General features: G+C 51.3%; 1 protein-coding gene and 1 long non-coding RNA gene across 5 annotated transcripts in view; both read right to left on the reverse strand.

Moving 5' to 3' along the window:
• SLC2A9 (solute carrier family 2 member 9) overlaps positions 1-24,514 on the reverse strand; it is a 222,302-nt gene extending 197,788 nt beyond the window's left edge. Inside the window, exons 1-2 of one of the 4 annotated variants that reach the window (XR_013446274.1) lie at positions 24,221-24,514; positions 5,334-5,570 (exon numbers count right to left, since the gene is read on the reverse strand). The gene's annotated coding sequence lies outside the window, so the exon portion shown is untranslated. Of the gene's footprint in view, positions 1-1,295; positions 1,759-5,333; positions 5,571-24,220 lie in introns of those variants that run through there. The other 3 variants (XR_013446272.1, XR_013446273.1, XM_036110537.2) reach the window with 3 other exon arrangements.
• Positions 24,515-25,448: 934 nt separating this feature from the next.
• LOC118547193 (uncharacterized) lies at positions 25,449-26,421 on the reverse strand. The gene is made up of 2 exons (XR_004922999.2): positions 26,144-26,421; positions 25,449-25,932 (listed from the first exon to the last, which is right to left on the reverse strand). It is a non-coding gene; the product is annotated as an uncharacterized LOC118547193 (long non-coding RNA).
• Positions 26,422-26,788: the final 367 nt, after the last annotated feature.

Genomic DNA, 26,788 nt, shown 5'->3' on the forward strand with positions numbered 1-26,788 from the left:
CCCAAACACCCAGGTTCTGCCATCTTGGGGCCTTTGGACCTGCTGCTCCTTCTGCCCAGAGATCCGTCCCCAGACCACTGTAGGGCTGCTTCACTCTTGTCCTGCAGGTCTTAGCTCGCACATCTCCTTAGAAAGGCTCTCTCTCACCGTCCTGCCTAAACCAAACCCACCCAACCCCAAGTCAGCCTGCCTGTCTGTGTGTCTGTCTCTCCCTGCCTCCCTTTCTGAGTCCTCCTTCTCCCTGTCCGCTCCCTCTCTCTCCTTCCTTCCCTCTTTCTCTCTTTTTCATTACCTTTTATTTTCTTCAACATACTTAATACCTGACGTTCTCTTTTTTGTCTATTGGTTTTGGGGCTCCTGTCTTTTCTCCCCAGCAGAATGCAACTCCATGGGGGAGGGGGCAGTGGGGGGGGCAGAGACCTTGTCTCTTATCACTGCTGTCATCCCAGTGCCCAGACACAGTCCAGCACGTAGTAGGCACTTCATGCGTATTTGGTGAAGAACTGATCAGAGAAGCCACAGTGCCCGCTGAGCTCTCTCTTGCCCGCAGAAAACCCCGGCAAGAGTGCTCAGCCTAGACTGGCTGCCAGGGGGGCCTGCCAGCACTGGGCCCCGAGTCCGACCCAGAGCCGCGGGCGCCGCCGAGGAAGTGCAGTATTCTCTAGCAGGAGTCAGGGGGCAACGGCACTCGGTGTCCCGCAGTGGGGGGGTCAGGGACCTCCCGACCAGGGGGTTTTCTTGCTGTCTGCTTCCCACATTTTCTGCATATTTCCAGAACATGGACGCACAGTCTCTCCATGGATGCCTATGGCATGTTTGCTTGGTATCATTTTGCGTCTGTCTGGAGCCCTCAGGGAACTCTTACTCTGACTCACAAGCCCTTAAGGAGAAGCACGGACAGACCTCTGCTTGGTTTAATCACCCTTTTGAAGTAAGTTGGAAAAGGAACTCGTTTAAAAAAAAGAAACACACACCAAAAAATGGAGTGGAATGTCTGAAGATTCAGACCCTCTGCCTGGCTCATGAGCTTGGTTTAGGCAGGAAGAGCAAGGCTCTGGTGCCCACCGTGACTGTCCCCAGCCAGCCGTGTGACCTTAAGCAATTCGGCTAACCGCCGTGAGCTCAGCTTCCTTGCCTGCGTCATAAACACGACAGCATGTCCCTATGAGGGGATCAATAATGTATGAACCTAATACTCAACCCCTGGCAGAGACTTGTCAATTGTACCCATTTTTAACACTTAGAAGTCAACCATTTATGACATTCAGAGGGTCCAATAAATATTTATACTTAGCTGTTCATTCAGAGTTTCTCTCGGGTTCTTGTTCAGCTTGACCAGAGTTGACAAACAAGAATGGAGCAGGTCCCCGGGAATTTGTGATCTCCGGGGAGACTTGGCGCGTGGCCCTCCGATGTCAAAGGAAGGGCTGTGGGCCAGACGCCAGTTAGCTTGGATCTTCCTGAGACTCGGAAGTGCTCATCCAAGCTGCTGCTGGGTTCTCTCCCGCCTCTCTGGCCGCCTTCCACACGTTCTTCCTTGGGGCCTCCTCCTCCTTCCTTGGGGCCTCCTCACTGTGCGCTGGCTTCCTGGGCAACTCTGATCCCCTGCGTGCTGACAACTCCCACGGTTCAATCCCAGCCCAGGTGTCCCACGTTCCGGGCCAGCCCACGTCCCGGGATGTCGGCACTTGGGGACTAAAAGGAGCCTCAGAATTAAGGTGGCCTGGTGAAGCCGGTGAAGTGGCCAGGTCAGTTCCTAGCTGAGCAAGCACCTGGAGGGAGTCATGCGTCTGGGGCCAGGGCGGGCCCCTTGGGCTGCACGCAACCGGCACACTCGAATGAATAACCAGCATCTCCGACGCACCAAGGTCCGCAGCCTGCCACCCTCCCCGCTCCTCCCGCCCCAAACTAGCTCCTCCACAGTCTTCCTGTCCGGGTGAGTGGCGTCGCCGTCCCACCTGCTGCCCACACGCGCCTCAGCGACCCAGAATCCGACCGCCTCCCATCAGTCCCTGCTCTTCAGCCCTAGCCCCTAGTCCATGCCGTCTTGGCAGCTCTGGGAGGAGCCCGCTGCGTCCTGCCTGCTCTCCCCACCCCTGCCCCTGCCCCCGCCCCCCACTGCCCCACAGAACAGCTGAGTGCTCTTTATAATGTAGGTTGGAGCTCGTCCCTCCGTGCTCAGAAAATGCCCCTCCCGTTGGCTCCGGACCCTCTCAGCTCAGGGTTATGTTCTCAGGCTTTCGCAAGGGCTACGGCCTCTGACCCCGATGACTCATACCTGACCCTGTCCCCCCATCTCCTTCCCCCTACCCCTCCACTCTGGTCAGCCGGCTCCCTTGGTGCCCTCGAGTGGTTCTAGGACACTCTTGTCTCAGACCTTTTGTACCTGCTGTTCCTCTCCCCGGGCCACCCCCCGCCCCCCCTGCCCAGATCGGCAAAGGACTCACAGCTTACTTCCCTCTGGCCTCCACTCAGATAGGACCCATTGGAGAGGGCCCCTGACCCCCGATATAAAATGCAGCTCGTAATTAATCACCCCCATGACCTCCATCTATCCCGCCGGATTTTCCTTTGGCATGGCACCAATCACCATCGGCTGAATATTTACCTGTCGGCTGAGCTCTGTCCTCCAGCTAGAATGTGTAGCCCAGACGGCTGGGACTGGGTCTTGTGCTGCTCGCTCTCCTGGCCTCCCTGGCTCTAGTTCCCACCTCCCCTGTCCTGCTCTTACCCTGGGGAGCCGGCCCTGAGGGATGGCATTGACGGACTCCCTTGCATCTAGCTGTCAGCCCAAGAGAACCGTGGGCAGGAAATCGAATGGTGGGAAGACAAGGACGCTTCTTCCCTGCACCCCCTCCCCCACTGCCAATTCAGCAGCTCTGGCAATAGCCGCCTTGTCCCCAAGTCCCCAAGTGCAGGTCCCTGCAGGTGGCCCAATGACACTTCCTTCCCTTGCCCTCAGGGCCAGCTGTAATGGCTCCTCGCTGTCATGGGGAGCCTGGCCATTCCTCATCTGTTCTTTTACCCCTACCCACACCTCTGTAAGTCACTTGAATTGTCTGGGGTGGGTTCAGTTTCCTCCTGAAACCCTAGCCCAGCCACCCCAGCCACGTTTACTGCTGCGCCTGGCACCTAGAATACAGTCTGAAACATGGCACTTGATAAATATTTTTAATTCATTAATGAGCTGATTAATTAATTAGCAGAAGGATGAATGGGAGGAAATCAATATGCTACTTAAAGGAATGAATAGATCAACGAATAGAGCCATTTTGCTTCTTGAAGGAAATAATTAAACCAATGAGCTAACTTTTAAGGAAGCATAAATAGGGGGGAAAAATGAACAGAATCTGTGGGTGCCTTCAAATTGTGTGCTTAGCAGAGTTCTGAATCTGTTTCCTGGCTCTTACCTTGAAGGTTAGATTACAGGCCCTTCCTCCCAGCCAGACTGATGAAGGTTCTGAGATCCCCTTGACCTTGGAGCCCTGGCTGCTGGCCCCATCTCCCCAGCCTGGCCGCACACCCTCTGAGTCGTGCCTGGAGCCTTCGGGCTCACCCTCTGCCCAAAGCAGCAGACTCCTCCCTGCTCCGGGGACGCCCCCAGGGTCCACGCCCCTGCGCCAGGGAGAGGGAAAGCCCCCTGGCTTCTGCTGCAAGAGAAGGCCTTGCTTGCTCAGCAGGAGCACTGGCTAGTGAGCTTCAGCTTGGCCAGACTGCCACATTCACCTGGCTTCCAGCCAGCAAGCAGTCCTTTCCTGGCTTGTGACAACACTCAGTGTGGGGAAGCAGCAGTAGACCTGGAGGGGACACCCACAAGCACCTTAGCCTTCCAAAGCGGACAGTCGCTCTCCTGGGTCTGGTGAAGCTTGGGCCGGAGTGAGGGGACAGGGACAGAAACCACAGAGCAGCACATCCAAGTGCCACTGGGCCGAGAAGTCACAGGGAACAGGGAGTGGATGGTCACCTGGAGCTGCTCTCCCTTTCCTTCTCTCTGTTCCCTGGGAAGCAGCCACCGGGGACCGCTGAGCAAGCAGGGGCACTTCTGCATGGGATGAGGAAGCTGGTTTCTCTCACACAGTGAAGGGAAGCCAAGTTCTCCCTCCAGGGAAGGGGAAAGCGGCAGAGCAAGGGAGGGCCACCGGCGAGACTGACACCCCAGCTGATGGCACGGCTTTGCCCAGGCTGGCTGGACTTGATTGCTGAGTTCAACGTGTCCAGCCCGGAATGACCTCCTGGGGCTATCAACGTCCCAGAGGTGCTATTGGGGGGTGCCTTCCTCCCTGAGGAACAACCACAGGAGAGGCTATAAGTAGACACTTAACTCATTGCATTTTGCCAAGCAAACTCTGCTCTGGAAAAGAAATCCACCTGCTCATTCATTCATTTGTTCATTCACTTCCTCATTTATTTATTTGACCCAGGCTTCCTGAGGTCGTACTAAGAGCCAGGCCCTCTGTTAGTTGCTGGAGGTACGGAAATGAGTCCGAGAAAGTCCCTCCTGAAAGGTGCTCACACTCTAGGAGGGAGACAGACACACAGCAGTGCGGGACGTGCTCCTTCAATATTCGGTGGCCCAGGCCCGGTCCCTGGCACCTCGGATGGAGCCATGAACTCACACAGACAAAACTTCCTGTCCTCGTGGGGCTTGCATTCTCAGGAAGGGAGACAGATGGTAGACCACACATGTGATTAAAGGACGGTTTGTTAGATTGGGATAGGTGCCATGCAAAAACATAAAGAAGGGCGTATAGAGGGCTGTGGGATGGGATATTATAAATTTTTAAAAGATGGTTCTGGAAGCCCTCACCCAGAAGGTAACACGTGAGCAAAGACATAAAGGAAGGGAGGGCTTGAGCCGGGTGGGCAAGTTACAATGGTTACAACATGTGTGTTACGAAGGCCACACACCCCAGAGCCTTACTCCGTGGCAGCCCAGAAGGACAGCTCTCTGGTTATGAAGGAAAGGAGTTTCCAGCAGAAGAGCAGCTCAGGGAGAAGGGCCAATGGGGAGGAACTACTGGAGTGCCGTGAGTGGGTGAGGAGAGTGACAGATCTTTCCAGAGAGGGAAGTGGGGCAACGGATGGGCTGGTCTAGTTGCTTGGACAGGATCCTATCGACACAGGGTTGACTGTGAGTGGCGGGATGGTGGTGTGACGGAAAGATTCAGGTGCTGACACTGGACCCCCAAAGTTCAAACCGTAGCACCTCACTGGCTCTGTGACCTTGAGCAAGTCATTCGACCTCTGGAAGCCTCAGGTTTTTTTTACCCTATCTGTAAAATGGGAAGAATCACAGAACTCCCTCCACAGGATCAAGTGACTTAGAAGTGCACCTGTATTATGTGTTCCTCCGAAAGAGCATGGAGGGTGGACTGGAGTCAGGCACGGGGCCAGACTGGCGGCAGGGAGGCACATCTGAGAGCTTGAGAACAGGAGCTTGCAAGGTCCTTGATCGCACATCCCAGAGTGGGACGTCTGCAGGAAAGATGATTTACCCCTCCATTCAGTTCATGGTTCCTAGGCTCGCTGGCCGAGATACAGACGTGCTTCTGCCCTCTTGGGCTTGCAATCTGGGTAAGGGGACACAGATTAAAACACACGCCATCCACGGTAGGCTTGCGATAGAGCACGTGGGGTCAAGGGCAAAGCTTGACCCTTGAGAAGCCTAGAACACCAGTGAGGGCAGTGACAGCAAGATGCCAGTCCTTGTTTCCACCTGGAGAGTTTCTCAAAAACGTAGATTTCTGGCCCTGGCCCAGACCCACTGGCTCTGAAAATCCAGAGGAAATGTCTAATAAGCTAATCCGAATTATCAGCAAAATTGGCAAATGCTGATCCACCACAACTCCCTCGTTTTTACAGATAGGAAATGTGGGGTCCAGAGACTGGCCCAAGGAGCCACGGCCAGGGTGGGCAGGTGAAGCGGGGCTGGAAATCAGAGCCCTCTGTTCCCTGACTGCATTCATCTCCTCGGGCTGCATAACAGAGTCCCACAAGCTAGGGAGTTTCAAACCACAGAAACCTACTTTCTCCCAGTTCTAGAGGCTAGAAGTCTGTCTTGAAGGCTCTAGGGGAGAAGCTGCTCCATGCCTTTCTCTTAGCTTCCGGGGTCACTGGCCACCCTTGGCCTTCCTTGGCGTGCAGCCATAACTCCAGCCTCCGTCTGTGTCCTCCCTTGGCCTTCTCCCTGTGTGTCCTCTCCTTATAAAAACACCAGTCATATTGGATTAGGGCCCACCCTATTCCAGTATGACTATATCTTAACCAATTGCATCTGTGATAACTCTATTTCCAAATAAGTTCACATTCTGAGATACTGGGGTTTAGGACTGCAACACAGTTTTTGGGGGGAAGACGTGGTTCAGCCCACCACCCCCCCTCTCCGCCAAGCCTTGGCGGCTCCCCGCATGGACGTGGTTCGGACCCACCTGATTTCGGGAAGAGTTGAGGGCGCTGACGCTAAAATGAAATGGACAAAACAGGACTAATATACTAAGAAATAACAAATGGGTGATGATGAAGAACCACCAAGTGGAGAGGGAGATGGAGTTGTGGGGGACATTTCTACTAGAGACGGTCTGACTCAATGTCATTCTGGGTGTCTGGACTCCTGGCTCCTGTGGGCACTTTTCCCACTTGGGCTTATCTTTACAGGATGGTGGCTGAGCAGCCCAGAAAGGACCCCCTCAAGCAAAGATAGCATCAGCAGGTGTGGGAGCATGTCTTTGGGACCTTCTGAGCTCGGGGATGCTCCTCTCCTGTGTCACAGGTGGTTTGTGGGGAACCGATGATGTAATGAAAATTAAATAATAACTGGAAAAAAATAACATTTTTAGAGAGCTTTGCAATTTATAGAATGTCTTCACATTTATCATCAGAGATAGTCCTCCCCAGAATTCTGTGGGGAACCCATGCGTTTACTGACAATGAGAAGACCAAAGGGCAGAGAGGTAACTGGAGTTCACACAGGGAGTTGTAAATGAGTCACAACTAAACTGGGTTTCTTGGTTCTCAGCTCAGGCCTCTCCCCACATCTCCCATGACAACAAGGCTTCAACGCTCCCCACGGCTCTTCCCATCTGCAGTTTTCAAAGGCATCATGACCAGTCAATCCACCCACCCATCCATCCATCAGTAAGTATACAAGTAGGTAAATGGCTATATTCCTTAAAATTATTATTTACTCTGGTTACTGGTTCATTTACATCGTCTCATCTGTTTTCAACGGAAACCCAGGAAGCAGCCTTGGCAGGCACCACCCCCGAGGCTAGAAGGCTGGAATTAAAGTCAAGAGCTGCCCCCATCGCCGCCGGGTGGGGTTCTGCTGGACGAGACCCCCGAGAAGGGATGCTCAAAGGAACAGAGGTCGGCCCCGGCCCCACGACGGGCTTCAACCCCCTCCCTTCATGGCTTCCTTCCAGCCAAGAGAGCCCACCACTTCCTGGAGAGTCTCAAGCCAGGGTATCTTGAACTGAGTTAAACTGAGAGGCTCATTTTACGGGCATTGGGGAGAGCCCCTGAAATGAGTTAGCTGGGCTCGGCAGCCAAGTGAGAGCTCGGTGCAGAAGCAAAGACGGGGATCAGTATGCACCGCGTTTGTCCTGTGACAAGTAACCACTTGTTACTATCAGGAACCTACCCTGTGCCAGACCCTGATACACTGTCGCATTCCATCCACCCCCCCCCCCCCGATCATCCAGCAAGAACCCGTTTTCGAGATGCAGACACTGAGACTCAGTGGCTAAGTGGCTTGCTGCTGCCTTCAGTGTAGACACTTGCCGGGGGTTCACTCAGGGTAGAAGGGCTGAGAAACTTCCTCTTTAATTTCTCCGCAGTCTCCCAGCTCCTACCGCAACCAGACCACAGGCACAACAAGCATAAGTAGGTATGGAATTCTCCAGATGATCCATCTGTGCCCTCTGGGCAGCAAATATTGGAGGTTCCAGAAGGGGAGTTATTCCCTATACCTGTCTGAACACGAAGCTTACCTGCAAGTTACCACCCAAGAAACTGTCCTGCCACACAGACTCTTTTTTTTTTTTTTTTAAGATTTTATTTATTTATTTGAGAGAGAGAATGAGAGACAGCACAAGAGGGAAGAGGGTCAGAGGGAGAAGCAGACCCCTGCTGAGCAGGGAGCCCAATGTGGGGCTCGATCCTGGGACTCCAGGATCATGACCTGAGCCGAAGGCAGTCACTTAACCAACTGAGCCACCCAGGTGCCCCCTGCCACACAGACTCTTGCAGTATGTTCCCGGACGGGGTGTTTGTCCTGCCTCTCTGTCTCCTTCCTGTCCTAGGGAACTGGGTTGGACATGCTCCCCTCCTTCCCCAGAGAGCCCCCAGGGCCCCCAGAATTATGGCCTCTGTGCCCCATGCTGCCCTGGAGTGACTGTTGGCTCAACACCTCCCAGGTGTCAAAGTGGGATTGGCTGACATTGGCTGATCAGCATCCTCCTCTCTGTCCTGTTGGGCAGACCACGGAGTGCCTCCCTTCCTCCTGAGCATGGCCTTGACCTTTATAAAATGAGTGGCTCCCGAATGCCCTCCGGAGAACCAGGGCTGGGCAGGCTGATGAGAACAAAGATATTCCAGGTCCACCCCTTACGATTCTGGTTTAATGGATCTGGCATGGGACAAGGCATCTGAAATTGAACGAGCACCAACCCACCCCACCCGCAGCTGACCCTCAAACAAACCTTTGGCTTACCTGTGTTTCCCCAACCTCAGCCTTAGCTTGCTGCCTTGATGATACGTTACTTTGAGTTATTTTTATTTTTTACCCGGCTTTGCCCTCAGCCAGCAGTTCTCAGCCTGGCTGTTCACACTAAAGGGGCTCGAGCAGAATGTTGTACAAAATCTCAAAGCCGGGCGTCTCTCTGGGCTGGAGCATTTTAAAAGCTCCCTGGGCAATTGTAAGGTGTGGCCATGGTCGAGGACCACTGCCTTAAGCAATGATATGCATGCCATCTAACGGACATTAAAATATAGGCATAAATGTGTCGATAGAAGTATGCTCTTGCACAACCAACCCAAAAGCATCCTGAGTTCCACGCTTTCAGAAACCCTAGACTAGATGTAAAGGCCCTTCTGGTCCCCTCATGGACCTTGGTCCACGTCCAAAAAAAGAATTCTTCTCACTGAGACTTTCAGATGTACTAGACTCCACCAGGCCCCATCACTCACTGAGTGACCTCGTGATCCCCATAGCAACCCACTCTGGGACATCATTATCATCCCTAGTTTACAGATTTGGAAACTGAGGCTTAGAGGATCAGATGCTGACTCTTCTATTCCTGGGAAGTGAGTTCAGAGAGTCCAACGCCAGCCGCCGGATCCCAAACATGACACTTTCTCTGCCGTGCCTGGGGCCGAGAGGTGAGCAACCCTGTCTTCTAGCCGGGTTGGACTGAGGGCTGATGGGACTCTAGACATGTACTGGTTTGTGACAGCAGCTGAGGAAGAGGCTTTCCAAAGGATGGGCATCGGGGGTCAAGGGCGTGTGGATGAGCACCACCCTCCCCAAGCAGGCTAGTTTCCCCACGCTCAATCCTGCAATGTTTTCACCCCTCCCTCTGGTTTCTTCTAATATTAGAAAAAAGGAATAAAATCTCATCTCTACTTGAGAAAGCAAACCTTACTCAGCATAATAAAGATCAGATTTGTCATTATGCCATCATTTGTGTGGTAATAGGCTGGCTTATGACCTTTCGTTCCTGGCAAAGCCTGATGGCAGGAAAGCAGTTTGGAAACAGACTGCATTACTTACTGATCCTATCTAATTAGTTTCAGATTTCCTGACCAGCGAAAACCCAATGAGATGCATTGTGTATTTTCCAAAGCAAGGAAGGAGGCCTCTCTGCTCCCGGGTGGCCCAAGACAGCTCTATGTTTGGAGGTTGACGCTCTGAGGGGTTCCAAAGCACCTCCTGATGGGCACAGTAGAATGCTAACACGAATTCCCCAAATGTTTATCATTTCTGAAGGAAACAGGGAATGCTTCTGGTTATGAAATCCTAGAATATCAGCCCTAGCAATTAAAGGGATCAGGGGAATCATGCTGCAGAACTCCATTTTAGAAATGAAGAAACAAATGACTCAGAGTGATGTGGCTAGTTAGCAGGACTGGAGGAGGAAGATGCCACATATCCTGAGGCTGACTTCATTCTGGATTCCCAGCACCATGGATACTGAGGTGAATAAGGCTTCGCTCCTGTCCCCTAGGAATGCACCATGGGTGGCGGTGGGGACGGTCACAGACATAGAATGTTCCGACATACTTTAACAGAGGTAAAACAGGGTCCTGGAGAGGAGGCATGCAGCTGTGCTGCTTGGGGTTCACCCATTCATCCATTCATTTATTCACTCATTCATTCATTCATCGGTGTGTGCCGAGCACCTGCTCCGTGTCAGGAGCACTCTGTTCTAGGCATTATGGCCCCAGAAGTGAACAAAGCAGAAAAGGGCCCTGCCTTCCTGGCCCTTACACATAATGGGGAATCAGACATTAAACAACCACACACTTGGATAGATGTTTAGGTGCAATTATGGAAAATTCTAGAAAATGGTGTAAGGTGGTATGAGAGGCAACATCAGGAGATTCTGACCTCAGCTGAGGAGTGACAGTTAGTCTGACATGTGTGGATGCGGGGTGGGGGTGGCGTGCCAGTCCAGGGGGGAGGGGCAGGGGGCAGGAAGGAGCTTGTGTGTGAGGGTTTGAGGGACCGTGGGGCTGAGCCTGGCCTGCCTTGTACATGAGGTTAAGGATGCGGGTTGAATCCTAAGAGCAATGGGAAGGATGGAAGGTCTCTAAACCTGGGCAGGGGGTTGAGGAGGAGGATGAGGTCAGCCTCTCAGGCAGCCATGCGGCGCTGGGGTGTTAACACTGGGGGGACGAAGGAGGACAGCGATGAAGTAAACACAGGAAGACACAGTCTGGTTCGCGTGAGAGATGATGGAGGTTTAGACAAGGGTGAGGCCAGGAAGAGTGACCCACTTGCATGGCGGTTCCAAGAATCGCAGGAGACCACAACCCACGCTGGGTCCAGTGCGTGCAGCTTGTCACACGGGGATCTGGGGGCCTGGCTTAGCTGCCGTCACCATGTGGCCCGTGTCCTCAGACCAGGCTGGAGAGGTGCCGGGATCCTCCTTCAAAGTCTCCGGGGAGGGTCTTGGCGGGAATTAATGCAGGGCAGAGACTTTGGCTTCAGATACCCTGGGCGGGGTTCCAATTCTGAGGGCTTAGCCCTGTGACCCTGGGCAAGCACGCTGAGCCACGAGTCCCTTTTTTGGAAAGGGAAATTCGAATCTCTCTGAGCAGGACAAGCGCGGCCGTCAAGTAAGACTCGGAGTCAGGCAAACCTTACCCCGCCACACACACCCTTTTCGGTAACACATTCTTCTCTCCATCCTCTTCGGGGGCCAATGATTCTCTGAATGTCTGACTCAAGTTCCTCCTTTCATCCTGTGCTCCGTGAAAACGGAGATGCTGCTCTCCATGGCTTTTCATAACTGACTCGAGTCTCTTGTGTTACATGATGTTACTGGAAAGCACTAAGGTTGTCTGGCAACAGATGAGATGTGTGAGTCAGGTGTGTGGTTGTCACACCCCACCCTGTCCCCCAGCCTGGTGTGCCACCCCCACCTGGCTTTGCTGGAGACCCGTGTCCACCTGGCCCTGGACTGCCTCCTTGCGTCTCTGAGTGCTTCCCAGCAGAGGCTGAGGGGATCCAGAACTCTCTCCTCCCTTCTTTCCATGTCTCTGGTCACAATCATCTCTCTAAACTCAACCTAAGTCTTGCTTTTTTCCAAGAAACCCTCAAAGCTACCCCGAAATCTTCTGGTTATGGTATTCTCTGTTTTAAAATGGAGAAACTAAGCTTCAAACCTCTGGTATACAAAAAGCCTAAATTCTTCAGCAGAATACGGAAGCCTTCAGCCACTTGGCCTCGCCGTGCCTTCCTAGTCTACATTAACCAAGAAGCAGCAAAGGCAGGGTTTTCGAACTGTCCCTCTCCCCTCCCCCTGCCATAGCGGACATCCTTAACGAATCCCCCCACTCTCCGCACTGAGCCCAGCTACGAGCAGGCAGCGGGACCCAGGCAGCCGAGTTGCTGAGTGAGATGCCGCCTGCTTGCCCTCACTCGAGTCTGCGATGTGGATGTGCGACACAGCCTGGCCTGTGGGCATCGGGCCACCTCCTCTGCCTTCTCTGCTGGTCACCACCACCTGATCCAAATGTCTTCTCCTTCCTAAATGGGTCCGACGCCGCCAGGTGCAATTAGTGACTCCTTCATCCAGTCCTAGGAGTCTGCACCTGGGGCTGCCAGCCTCGAGCCCCTCCCGAGCCCAGGGACTCAGGGATGAATTTAAAACAGCAGTCTCATCCTTTACCGATTGGCATTTTTAATCACAAGGGAGGCGGTGATGAGAGCAGAAAAGGGGAAATTATGAAAATGGGATAGATTTCATTGAGGGCAAGTTTCTGGACCAGATATTCCCACAGCCGGCCTCGGCAGGGGCCAGGTACCTCTGAAAGGTTGGCATTCCTAAAATACGTTCGTTGAGAAGCTCCGAATGGCCATATCCTTTCTCCATCTTTAAGGGACCGAATCTTCTTTGTCGGTTATCAATGAAAAGGATTGGACTGTGAGCTCCAGCTAACATTTATCAATAGTGTTGTCCAAGTAGACCGTCTGAGGTGGCCAGAACGCGCCTTCCCAAGGACCCACGCGTCGCTCCCAGCCCACCACGGTTGGGTGGGGGGGTACTGTTGTTATCCAAATATATAGCATAACAGTTACGAGCACAAAGATGAGAGCTAGCAAAGTTTGAGTTCCTCCTCTTGCGCATTGCATGACTCTGTACCAGTTTCCTTAAATCTGAGTCTTACTGTCTTCCTCTGTAAAATGGAAAATGTGATGCTTAGCTCACAAACTTTGCGTCAGGATTAAAAGACATGACATATGAAATGTCTTCTCGCGTTGCCGGCACAGAGTAAAAATAAATCAATAAACAAGTGTACTGCGGTTATTGTGTTACTGTATTCTTAAGTGTACATGTTTAATTAGAAGCTGAGCGGACCCAGAATTTGGATACCTGTACACACCTGTGAAGCCATCACCCATTCAAATAGTAAACATACATATCAACGTGCCTCGTGCCTCTCTGTAATCCAGCCACCGATCCACTTTGTGTCACTGTCGATTAGTGTGCGTTCTAAGGAGTTTTATATACGTGATCACATACAGAAGGCGCTCTTTTCTTCGCATAGGTAACCATTTTGCTTTTACTCTACATACATATAATTCTACACAGTTGTTTCTATACTCTGTTTATACTTTGTCATCCTGCTATTTCCACTTTACATTCCAGAATATTTCTCTTCATCATTAACATCATTTTTAATGGCTGTTTTATATTCTTTTGGATGGCCATATGCCATTTAACCAGTTGGTCATGTAGATTGTTTTCCCTTTTTCAATGTTACAACCAGCTCATATAAATGAGATTATATAATTGATGACCTTCTATGTCTGGCTTAATTTACTTCGCGTGATGTCGACACTCATCCTGTTGTATCAGCTTCTTCATAAACCTTCTTTCTTCGGCTTCCAAGACAATATGCTCTTGTGTTTCCTCTACTTCTCTAGCTGCTCCTTCTCCCAGACCTGGGGCGAGGGTGAGGTCAGTGAGGCATTTGCCTTGGCAGCAAAATCTCAGGAGGTACCAAAACCTCAATCATCAAGACAAATATCCAACGCAACATTTTTTAAAAGTCAAAATAAATGCAATAAAGTCCACGATGAACACAATATTAACATTTTAGGTAAAGGCAGAATCCGGTGGGGCCGAGAGTAGGCGGAGGCAAGGGAGGTGAGCCTTACAAGTGGAGCGTCAGATCCAGAACCGTGAGAGAACAAATACCTATTGTTATGGCAGCTGCAGGACGCCATAAATTCCTAAATTCCCACCACTGACTATCTGATACCAGGGCACAAACAGCAGGTCCCATTGCCTTAAGGTGGGACAGTGAGCGGATATGGTAGGGATTCCCTCATTTAGTCCCCCAAAGACTTTGTGGCCATTTAGTGAAGTAACCATACACTGGGGCAAATTAGCAATTGGACATGGATACGGGGCCTGGGCTGGCGCTGACATGCAGCATTGTCGCAGCCCCCCGTTAGAATCAGCTGCGTAGGAACAAGTAGTCAGTATAGCTCTTGCCCAGGTATGTCATCCAGTGGCACACTGAGTCAGCAATCCCACCCTATGGGATTTAGGAAAGACACACTGAGCCACCGGAAGAACTCTTACATTGGTTCCTTGACCTGCAGAGTCAGAGTTATTGCATAAGAAAGCCGGAGAACTTCCACCTCCTGCCAAGATAGTAAATGAGAAACAATATTGCATTGTTTATGTTTGTTATATTATTATGTTGCAAAGGTCAATGCCACCCTAAGAGTATTGAAGCATCCAGGAGTGGAGGTCCCTGTTGTATCCCCATTGGATTCACCAGGCTGACCCTACAGGAACCATATGGATCATAGCAGAAGACCCTGGAACTCTGGAAACTTAACCAAGTAGTAGAGCTCCAACTGCAGTTACTGCCTGATACAGCAAGCTTTCTAGCATGGATTAACTCAGCCTTAGGTATGTTGGATGCAGCTACTAACTTGATCTTTTTCTATACTGATTGGAGAGAAGGACCAGAAGCAGCTTACATCCGCAGGGAACAAAATGGTACCCAGGTACAGTCTTCCTGTAGGGATCAACTCGTTCTTCCGTCATCGTGATGTCCTCCAACGGCACCCGGACAATCCAAACATTCCCCAGGACACGGTGACGGTTTGCCATGTTGATGGCATTGTGTTAAGTGCACTTGAAAAGCATGAAGTACTAATTCTGTGTGCCTCGGTAAAGCCTATTCATTCCAGAAGGTGGGAGATAAAGCAGTCAAGATCCAAGGGTCTAGGATCCAAAGAGCCAAGGGTCACATCAGTGAGGCTCTTAGGGGTCCATGGTCCAGGGCATGCTGGAAAGTCCCCTCTAAGGTGAAGGACAAAGTAATGCACCTGTATCTCTTACACCTGGGAAAGAAGTATAACCTTTGATAGGCCTCTCCAGGTTTGGGAGGCACACATTCCACACTTAGGGATACCATTTCCACCTATTTATCAGACGTGGAAGGTTTGAGTGGGGCCCCAGGTAGGGAAAGCCTGTGTGGCGGGCCCAGGGAGAGGCATCAGCTGTCTTGCCCCTGTGCCATCCAGCCCAGCAGATCCCAGAGAACCACAGGCTTTTGTGGAGAGAGAAGCCAGGTGGAGTCTCTGCAGGCCCCACGAGGAGAGTCACGGTGTAGACCACGGAGGGTCTAGAGCGAGGTCGCGCCATCTGCAGCAGAGAACTGTGCACTATTTGGAATCAACTACTGGTATGCTGCTGGGCCTTAGTAGAAGCTGTATCTGAGCATGAGACATCATCTGAGCCTGTGGTCACTCATGACCCTGACATCTTCTAGGGTCGGGTGGGCCCTGCTGGAAGAGGTACACATAGGGTTGAAAGTCCAGAGAGCACAAGCAAACTGTGTGAACAGGTGCCCCAGGTCATCTGCCTCTGCTGCATGGTTGCTTCTCCCTCAGCCAAAGCTTCTCCCTCAGCTTTGCTTCTCCTTTAGCTGATGCTTCTCTTGCAGCTCACACCTTTGGCCTTATGGGAAATTCCCTTTGACCAGCTTCATTTGCTCAGGCTGCCATAACAACGATACCATGAATGCGTGGCACAAACCACAGGAATTTGTTTTCTCACAGCCCCGAAGCCTGGAAGTCTGAGATCAAGTTTCCAGCAGGGTTGCGTTCTGGTGAGAACTCTCCTCCTGGCTTGCAGATAGGGCTGCGTTCTCGGCGGGTCCTCACCTGCCGGAAAGGGAGAAAGGGCAACTTCCCTGGTGTCTCTTCTTAAAGGACACTAATCCTATCAGATCAGAGCCCACGCTTATGGCCTCTTCAACCTTAATCACCTCCATAAAGGCCCTGTCTCCAGATAGGGTCACAGTGGGGGTCAGGACTTTAACAAAGGAACTGGGGTGGAGGGATGGGCACACACATTCAGTCCATAACACCAGCTGACTGAGCAAGAGAGTAATCCGAGCTTGGATGGTGGGTACATCAGCTTGGCATGGGTGCAAGCCAAAATGATCCACTGCTGACCTGCAGCCACTCAGAGGGGGACAGCTTCCATGGCCAGAGCTTCCGGGGTGCGTCTGGTCATCTGCTTTGTGGCCCGAGGTGGTGCACGAGGCTCTCTGAAAGCTGGACCTTACACGTAACTCTCCAGCGTTGCATCTCCTGGCTCTCCACCCATGCTGGACACACTGTTTCCTCTTTCCCTGGATAGTATGAGTCCTTTCCCAGGCTGTGCCTCAGCCTAGACGCCTGCTCAATGCACTCATCCTTCAAGACTCAGTTCAAATATCCTTTCCTCACACTCCACCCCCTACAGAAATGGCGGGTGTCCTTCTGCTCACCTGGTTTTCTGTCTAATGTAAATCTTGGTTTTGTGATGCATGCTACAGTTCATTATAATCCCTGTTCCCAACCAGATCAAGTGCACCTTGAAGGCCAGGGCATCTGTAGGCTGACAGCTCTGAAATTTGTCTCCCCGACTCAGAACACTCCCCTAAGCTCCAGACCCACACATCCGACTACGCACCAGAGTATCACCTGCAGGACTCACAGACTCTTGAGTTTCTCTCCCAAACTTTCCCCCATCCTGGGTCCCCTGTTGCCCCAACATCTCCGTAAGCAGCTCTCCCAGCTTCCTTGGGTAGCTAGAAACCTTGGCAGCATCCTGGTTCCTTCTGCTTCCTTTTCAACTTCATCGTGCATCCATAATGCTCACCGTTTCTAGATCCAAACTGCCTCTCGGCGTCACTTCCTCTGTCACCTGACTGCCACCCGCTCTCAGCACCTCTCCTGTAGGGCCACCGCCAGCTTCCCATTGCCCTGGCAGGACACTCTGCACTGCCCCCACGCCCTGCCTTTCTTCTCCATACAGCCCCTGGCTGGCATCCTTCCCGATGCTTGTCACCCTTTGTGATCATTCTGTCTGTCACCTGGTGTTTGCTGTCTCCCCCAAGTTGGGACTGTGTGTCTGTCCCTGTCACCGCTGTACCCCCAACAGTCAGCATGGTGTCTGACTCATACGAAGTACCCAATAAAAGCTCAGTGGCTTCGTGCTAAAGGTGCAATGAAAGGCTGGCTGAACCATCACTGGAGTGCGTTCTTGAGTGGCACTCGGATGAGGACAGGACCAGCCCACACCATGAGAACCAAGCACTGATACCCTTATTTCCAAAATCCAGTTCATGAAGTCAAACATAGTGCTAAGCAGTGAGGAGCCAACACTGATCTGACCTTCCTGCAAGGTTCTGCTCTGGGGCGCCGCCTGGAAATCATTGGAAATCTACTGTCATCCTGGGGCAGTACTGAGAGCAGAGCCGAGGTCCTCAGCCAGGACATTATATCCTGATTCCTTCCGTGCAGACTGTCCACTTGGAGGCCCAAGGAGGACACAGGGGAACTCACGCCATCAGCCCATCTGGTGAACATCTGACAACCTCTCCCATCCCAATGCTTCCCTCCCACGATACTTCATGATCACTCCTTTTCCTTTCCCTGTTTTCCCCTATTTAAGTGCTCACATATAAAAATGGAAGACTGGCTACATCATGGGGAAGGGTTGCAAGGGCTCCAGAGAACCAGGGCTCCGTTTACAGGGTCGGTCATGATGTCGGTCCTTGCTCTCTGCTGGAGACATGTGTCTGCTGAAAAACACACTCCGTTCCTCTGCTGGGTTTTGGTGATGGAGCAAGATGGAACACGGGGAGACAAATAAAATCTTAGAGTCTTCCCCTCTTTTGATCTGGTGCTATTTTCTCCCAATTCTGATTTTTAACATTTCATTAAAAAAACCCATCTTGATCTTCTAAAAGTCAAGTTAAAAAAGAAAGAAAGAAAATGTCTTTATCGTAAGAACTAACAGCAGGGCGCCTGGGTGACTCAGTCGGTGAAGCATCTGCCTTCAGCTCAGGTCATGATCTCAGGGTCTTGGGATCTGAGCTCCGCATCGGGCTCCCTGTTCAGCAGGGAGCCTGCTTCTCCCTCTGCCTCTCCCCGCACCCCAGGCTCACTCTCTCTCTCTCACTCTTTCTCTCAAATAAATAAAATCTTAAAAAAAAAAAAAAAGAACTAACTGCATAGACTGAAAGCCAGGGGGGTTTGCCAAGGGACATCACCAGTTTTCCTTCCTGTTTTTGTAAAGAAGAAATCAGGAAACCCAAGCAGGCAAATCGGGCCCGTTGTCTGCAGTCACGAGGGCAGACTTGGGCCAAGGCCAGCAGAGCTCAGCCCCCTGTGTTCCTGGTCCTCAACGGACAGGGAAGGCGGGGCTTTCCCAGCGACTGCCACATGCCGGGCAGCCTGCATGCCTGAGCTCATCTCCCCAAGTCCCCGAGCGCCCTGCAAGGGCTCCAGCGAGAGCCCATGTCTGAGCAAGGAAAGCCTGAGGAAGGTGTCAAGGTCACACACCGGCGGAGATGAGGAGACACTCTAAGTCAGATCTGTCGGGTGCCAAAGCCTGGGGGCTGGCTCTCCCCCATGTTTTCCCTCCCCCCATTCAAGCATCCGGAGCCAACCCTGGCTGGATTTTCCGGGCCCTGGTCAGTCAGCTGAACCCACCTTGTCTCCTTGCCAGGGCCCAGTGTCTCAACCCCGCCTCCTTCACTTCCCTCTTAAATGCAGTCACCACCCTCCCTCCCACGCCCGCTCCTCGGGGATCCTCTGGCCACCCCCCCATGGACCCACACACAGCCTCCAGGGAACATGTGTGCAATCCCACAACAATGACACATGACTGATAATCATTTGTTGATGACCTTGCTGATGTTACATCTCATAACAGCCGTAGGAAGGAACACCTTCTCTATCCATGCCTGGCGCCAAGAAAACCAAGGCTGAGGGTGGTTCTGTGATCCGTCCAAAGTGAAGTTAGCCCGGAGCACGGTGGGAGCCAATCCAGATTAGCGGTTCTGCCTCACTGCACAGGCTCCCGGGCTGAGTTCCGCTTCCTGCAAGTGTGGAGCCCACACTCAGAGAGCCTGGCTTCATAGTCCAGCTGTGTGACCTTGGGCAAGTCACCTAACCTCTCTGGTTTCCGTTCCTGCGTCTGTGAATCGAGATGATAAACATCCCACCTGCTTCGTGGGGTTGCTGTGAGGATTAACTGACACAGACGTAAAATCCTTAGAACAGTGCCCGGCAACTGGGCTTAACATATGGTCGTTGTTAGTTATCTGTTAGGAATTTTGATTACACAAAACATCATCAGGGGCCGGGTAAGAATCTTAACTGAAGTCAGAATTCTAGGAGGTCAAACTGACTCCTCCACCCTCACTCCTTCCAGACCTCTTTTTTTCTGTAATCGTATCTTTTCTCCTGCTTTTATCTGGAACAAAGGAAGGAATACAAGGTGGAAGGAGCCGTGAGAGTGACGGGAAAGAGGGTTTTTTGCCAATTCTGCCTCTTCTTTCCTGTCATGAGAGGGTGGTCAGGTGGACAAATATACTGACGTAGGAACTGGAATGTGAGTCTCAGCCTTGCCATTTATGAGCAGTATGACCTTGGTCGAGTTACTCTACTTCCCTGAGCTTCAGTTTGTTCATCTGTAAAATGGGAGAAAATGTACCAGCTTCACTGGACTGCTGGGAAATCGTTACCCCGGGATGGAGACCCAGGTGGCCTTCAGCTCGAGGCCAGCACAGCAGTGAATGTGCTCCTAGCTGTCCTCTTGTGGGCTGGGGTTGGTTTGTTTGGCTTGGATTATCAGGCTCTAGATAATAATGAGTTTATTTGATTTGAGAGAGTTTGCCCCAGCCACATCCCCACGTCCAGTGAGGTCCGTGTCCATGCCCACACCCCACCTCCAGTGAGGTCCGTGTCCATGCCCACACCCCACCTCCAGTGAGGTCCGTGTCCATGCCCACACCCCACGTCCAGTGAGGTCCGTGTCCATGCCCACATCCCCACTGACATTGAGCATCGCCTGCTGAGACATCATTGTCCCAAATCATAGAGCTTCCTGTGCACTCAGCAGTGAGTCACCCAGTCTCCCAGTGTGACCAGTCGAAACAGGTGCACTGGTTTCATCTTCAAGCCTCTGGGAATTCGCTGCTGTGGAAACTCTCTTCAAAAGATCGGTCAAGTTTCCTGTTCCTGCGTCTGTGATTTGCCATCCTTCGCTATTCCTCCGTTGTCATCGCTGTCTTTCCTAGGAATTTCCAGAAGTCCCTTGTGTATTGTAGGGATACAGCTGACACCCTGAGGATGCAGGTTTGATCTGTGTGAGTCCACGTCTACAATACTGCAAACATAGTTTCTCTTCCTTATGAATTTCTTAGCAACATTTCTCCAGCTTACTCTACTGTAAGAGCACAGTATATAATACATATAACATAGAAAATATGGGTCAGTCAACTATTCAGGTTATCCGTAAGCTTCCGGTCAACAGTGGGCTATTAGTAGTTAACTCTGGGGGGAGTCAGAAGTTGTACATGGATATTCAACTGTGCAGAGGAGTCAGGACCCCAACCGCCACATGGTTCAAGGGTCGACTATAGTCACACGTCAGTTTCAGCTATGACAAATACTTTGCTCCCATCTGTCTCCATGAATTTGTCCCTGGTGTCCTTGCATGCAACAGACATCCTGTTTTGATGTGATCTCATTCGTCAGATCACGGAGATTCCAGCTTGTCAGGATGCTTCTCAACTGAGGGGCCCCCGAATGGAACGGAACATTCCAGATGTGGTCTGAGCCATGTAGTGAGAGTCGGTGGGCCTGGATCTGAAATCGAAATGCAGAACGCCTTGCCCTCGGTCCACATTTTGCACCAACTTGCTGGTTTCTGTCCGCAATTTCAGACTGTTGAGACCGTTTAATTTTGATGATGAAACTGCTCAGCGTGGTGTCGCCACAAAACATTCATAATCATACACACCGCATTTCGGTTGATATTTCTGGGAGGTCGAGATGAAGGAGAGGCATATTCCACTCTGTGTCCTGTAGACACCGTACAGTGTGTGACGACTGTCCCCCTACTTGCCGTGTGCGCTTTGTCCCTCAGCCTCTCTGAGTCTCCTATCTAGGGTGACAAGGACGATGACCCACACCTGTCATCAGGCTGCCATGAGCGGCAAGTGTGTTATTACCTGGAGAGCGGTGAGAACAGTGCCTGGGGCACGGGAAAGGCGCGCTACGAATGTCTGCTCTGATGGTTAGCATTATGGTAGTACGACTTCTGCTGTTTAAGGAATATTGAATGGAGTTGCAAAGACTTGAAATCTCTTGTCCCCAGTCACATGCCAGTGACAGCAGAGTTGAAGCCGCATGCTCCTTCCTCGGACCTCGTGGCTCATGCCACTTCCATCCCGAGATATCCAGGCGAGCTGAAATCTGCCTGTCTACCTGGCCTTCCCTGGGCTTCGTGTTTGGCATCTAAGGGCGCAGGGGACCAAGGCTACCTCTGCTCCCCGTGACAGGCACTCACCCGTTGGAAGAGAGTGCTCGTGTACCCCTGACCCAAAGGATCTCTTCTCCGAGCTCACCAGCCCCCTCCCTGTGGCCAAAGAGAAGCCGCTGGTTTCACGTGCAGGCTCATCCTCCCTCAGTCTCAGTCAACACACACAGGGGCTCAAGCCAAAAATCTAACCCTCCTCGGTCCCTCACTGTTCCCCTCGCCCGACATGCCCTGTCCTGTGGGCTCTAGTCGTACGACCGACCCCATCACTGCCCGTTCTGCTCACTCCATGCTGGGCCAGCCCTCCCCACCTTCTCCTGCACCCCTGCAGCGTCTCCGCCCTGCTCTCCCTGCCTCCCCCGTCTCCCCTGCAATCCACTGGCACTCAGCAGTAAGACTGAGCATTGTATTTATTATTATTATTTTTAAGATTTACTTATTTATTTGAGAGAGAGAGTTCGCATACACGGGGGGGGGGAGGGGCAGAGGGAGAGGGAGAGAGAAGCTCAAGCAGACTCCCCGCTGAACGCGGAGCCAGTCATGGGGCTTGATCCCAGGACCCTGAGATCATGACCTGAGTGGAAATCAAAAGTCAGATGCTTAACCAACTGAGCCACCCAAGCGCCCCTATTTATTATTATTTTTAAAATATGTTTATTGAGCTCTTTATGTTCTCTCTACCGATATCTTTATGTTTTAGTAAGATGCTCTCATATAGGGTTTTGAGACCACCTGTTTGTTTTCAAGTAGGCTCTACCCCCAATGTGGGGCTTGAACTCACGACCCTGAGATCGAGGTTCACACGCTCTCCTGACAGCGCCAGCCAGGCGCCCCAAGACTGAGCATTTTAAATGTCAGAGCATGCTGTTACCCTTCCTAAAACCCTCCAGCGGTTTTCCATTTTCCTTGGAATTCAACCCAAACCCTTTGGCCAACAATGATCCAATGATCTGACCCCTGCCTTTGTCATCAGCCTCGTCTCCCTCCTCTCTTTCCCTTGTCACCTCGCGCACCAGCAACACCACACCTGGCTTCTCCCAATCCCCTAAACATGCCTCAGGGCCACGGTACTTGCTTTTCCCTCTGCCTGGAACTAGCCTCAGAATGGACTTTCCTCCTCCACGGTCAGTGCTCTGCTCAGATGTTACCTTTTCAGAGGCTTCCCATGACCATGCGGCTGAAACTGTCACACTGTGCGCCATAACTCTCCATCCCTGGACCACACTATGGGTTCTCTATCATTTATTAGTACTCGGTATGTATTACTACTTCTCCGTATCTGTCTCCTCTCTAGGATGCACAACCCCTACGAGAGAAGAGACCACCTGCGATTTGCCCCAGGTATGCTTCGCACAGCCTGGGACCTGGTGGCAGGCAGGACAATTCTCTCCTCACCCATGATTCCGCTCGGGCATCCCCGGAACCTGTGGCTGTGTTAGGCTACGTGGCCTGGGGGGGAATTAAGGTCTCAGACAGAATTAGAGTTGCTAATAAACTGGCCCTAATATAGGAAGATTATCTAGGATTATCCAGGCGAGCCCAATATAATCACAAAGGTCCTTTAAAGTGGAAGAGGGAAGCAGAAGAGAGAGTCAGAGAGACGTGAAGTGGGGAGGAGTCTGTCCCCCCCGAAGATGGAGGAGCGGCCATGAGCAGAGGAACAGGGGCAGCCTCAGGAAGCTCTAAGCAGCAAGGGAATGCACTCTCCTTGAGAGCCCCCAGAATGGACCGTGGCCCTGCTAACATCTTGATTTTAGCCTGAAGGCCCCCATGTCAGACTTCTGACCTCCAGCACTGTAAGATAATAAATGTGTGTTGTTTAAGCCTCTGAGGTTGTGGGAATTCATCACAGCAGCTATGGGAAATGCAGCACTCCTCTTTGCTGGATGCATCACGAATAAATGAGTCAACAGGATCTGATGTCCCTCTACCAACCGGTCCCTGTCATTCCCCTGGCTGTGTCCCGGGGGTGGTACCCAGGGTTGCGTCTGACGGAGCAGGACAGCCCCACCTCTGCTTCCAGCTCCTCTTCTGCTCCAGTGGAGCCTCGAGTCAGATTAAAGGCAGGACACCGCACTTGTCGCATAGATTGGAAGACTTCCCTGGGTGTTCACGTGCCCCTCCAGCCTGTGTGTCCCAGCAGCTTCCGTGTCTTTGGTCAAGTGGCTGCTGGTTGCCTTCATCTTAATGCGGCCCTGCATTTCTGGTTTTCTGTGTTTTTAACGCCATCCTGGAAACATCCCTGGGGTGTTAACTTTCTCAGTCCCATCACTCTATCATCCCACCGGCTCCACGCGACCTCCTTAGGTGTTTCCCTGTCCCCATTTTACAGATGAAGGAACTGAAGTGTCACTTGCTTATCACTAATTCACCTTTGGCCCTTCTTCAAGGATGCTCTCTACACCCTCGCTGAGGGCTGGCTGTCTCCGTGCAGTGTCGTGTTCAGAGCATCACACAGCCTTACCGCCCCCCACCCCACCAGATGCAGCCCAGCTGCTGAGAAGTGAGGATGTGAAGCCATGTGCAGAGAGAGAGAGAGAGAGTGAGAGAGGGCCAGAACTCTGGCCGCCTAGCTCTGCCCACTGGGCCCCCCGATTCTTAAAACAACATCACAAACCACAGCCACAAAACACAAGACAGCTACTCACCGCCTCTGGTCTCGCCGCGCTCAGCCCTTGGCGCCTCTGGGAGAGCTTCTGAGCTCATGGCCGCTTAGGAGCATAATTCGAGCCACATCATGCCTGTGGGCTTCCCACTGGCTGGACTCCCAGTCCTCCCTCCATGGTAGGGCTGGTCTCTCAAGAGCTTCCCTGAAGCCACTTGGCCTTTTCGGTGATATTTGCCCCACCTGTTTGTCCAGTCTGCCCGTCAGATTCCCGTGGCCTCTTTTGAGCTCCTTCCTGATTTGACTGCAATCCCCCTCCTTGCACGGGGTGAGAAGTTAATTTCCTTAACAACTAACTATTTCCCCATCCTAACCAGGGTTTCGCAACCTGGGCACTCTTGCCTTTTAATGATAATTCTGTGCGTTTCAGGATGTTTCGTAGCGTCCCCCGCCCCTTGCCCGCTTGAAGCCAGGAGCACCCTTGTACCCTCATCCCCATCCCCCATCCCCCATCCCCCACCCCCTCGTGACAACAAAAATGTCTCCGGGCATTGCTGAATGTCTCCTGAGGGGCAAAATCAACCCAGGGGTGTTTCAACCTTCGTGCCTCTGTTCCAGTCGGACTGAGTGATCTGTATTATTCTCCCCTAGACTGAAAATCCATGCCTCTGTATCACCCATTCCCAAGTTGTGGTTTTCCAAAGAAAAATGATTGTGATTGTGTTGAACAAGAGGTCAGTTTCCATTATGGTAGTGATTAGTCAGCGTTCTCCGAAAAATGAAACCAATAGGATGTGTATATATATATATATATTAAGGAATATATAGGAGAATATATATATATATATTAAGGAATATATCTGCCCTGCAGATTTTGGACTTGTGCCTCCACAAATCATAGGAGTCTATTCCTTAATATATATATGGGAATAGACTCCTATGATTTGTGGAGGCACAAGTCCAAAATCTGCAGGGCAGACCAGCAGGCTGCAGACCCAGAGAAGAGTTGCAGGCCAAGTCCAAAGGCTGTCTGCTGCTGAGTTCCTTCTTGCTCAGAGGAGGTCAGTCTTTTTCCTCTGAAAGCCTTCAACTGATTAGATGAGGCCCACCTGCATTGTGGAGGCAATCTGCTTTACTCAAGGTCTACTGATTTAAATGTTCATCTCACCCAGAAAACACCTTCACGGAAACATCCAGGACAAGGTGTGACCACATAACTGGGCACTGTGGCCCAGCTAAGTTGGTGCATAAAATTAATCATCACAAGTGGCAAGGATGAATTAATTTATGGCAAAGAAAGGGAGGATGCACTTGAACTCATCTGGAAGGTGGGGCCAGACTTCCAGACTTCCATGATCACTGTCTGAAATGTTAATGTTATAGAGGCCACACTGGGGCCATCAGTGGTTCTTAACCCTGGCCGTTACAATCACCCAGGGAGCCTTGAAAGAATAATAATGTCAGAATCACCTTCGAAGAGCCAGATCCATTTAGTTTGCGGTGAGGCTCAGGCGTGGATGCATTGCTAGCAATCCTCAGATGTTCTTAATGTTTGGCCAAGGTTAAGAGCCCTGGGAAGAATGAATGTCTGATGCTCCCCCCAGGATGGACCAACAGAGATGAGCACAGGCTTTGCAGGGAGGTGGGCTGGGCTTGAGTCCCGCTTCCTTCCAAGTGAGTTATGTGATGCTGGAATGGCCATCCTGAGGCTGTTGGTCAATTGAGAGGATGCTTGGAAAGCACTTAGCACAGTCCCTGGGAGGAAGGAAACAGAACATATGTCATACATCAGTTTATGCTTGCTCCCACCACTCAGTGTGGTATTAACAACCTGGGTGTCTCTTCTCTGTCATTTTTATTTAAGTTCCTCTTAAAATATAGTCACAATTATGCTTTGTCTAACACGTGCTGAGCTTTGAGACAGACACTGTGCTAAAAGTCAGTATTATCTTATCCTCACAATTACCCAATAAGGAAGAGTCTATGATGGGCCCAGGCTACCGAAGAGGAAACTGAGGCACGGAGAGGTTGAGTGGCTTGCCCAAGAATGTTGCTGACAGTCGATTTATCTGACTCCGAAGGTTAACGTTTTTTAAAAATTTTGGTTCCAGTAGACCGAAATCAGGATTATAGCCACCAAAAAAGAGGAGGCAAAACATGTCAGAGTTCCCAGATGTCCCCATCATGTGCTTAGAGAACCTAAGAAAATAGAAATTAAAATTAGTATGGGAGCAGAGCCGTTAGTTATTTAACAAAGACTTTTGTTTAAAAAAACAAAGTCATTTAGCAAAAATTTTGGTGCATATCCAAAATTCAGTCATGTTCCTGGTGAATAGCAACAGGAAGGAGAAATCATACTTAAAAACAAAGACTTCATTCAGGACAGCAACAAAAACCATGAACTACATGGGAATAAATTTAGCAATAGAGGTGAGGCGGGTTAATGAGCATAACTACCACCAATCTTTACTGAGGGATATTAGAGAAGATTTGACCTTTGGAGAGATGGTCTGTGCACATGGTAGATATTGTAAAAATGTTGATTCTTTTCAAATTAGTTTTAGGTTAAAACGATTTTCTTTTTTCAAGTAAAAAAAGAGATTGAAACAAT

This window comes from Halichoerus grypus, chromosome 3 (assembly GCF_964656455.1).
Source record: "Halichoerus grypus chromosome 3, mHalGry1.hap1.1, whole genome shotgun sequence".
NCBI classification, from domain to species: domain Eukaryota; kingdom Metazoa; phylum Chordata; class Mammalia; order Carnivora; family Phocidae; genus Halichoerus; species Halichoerus grypus.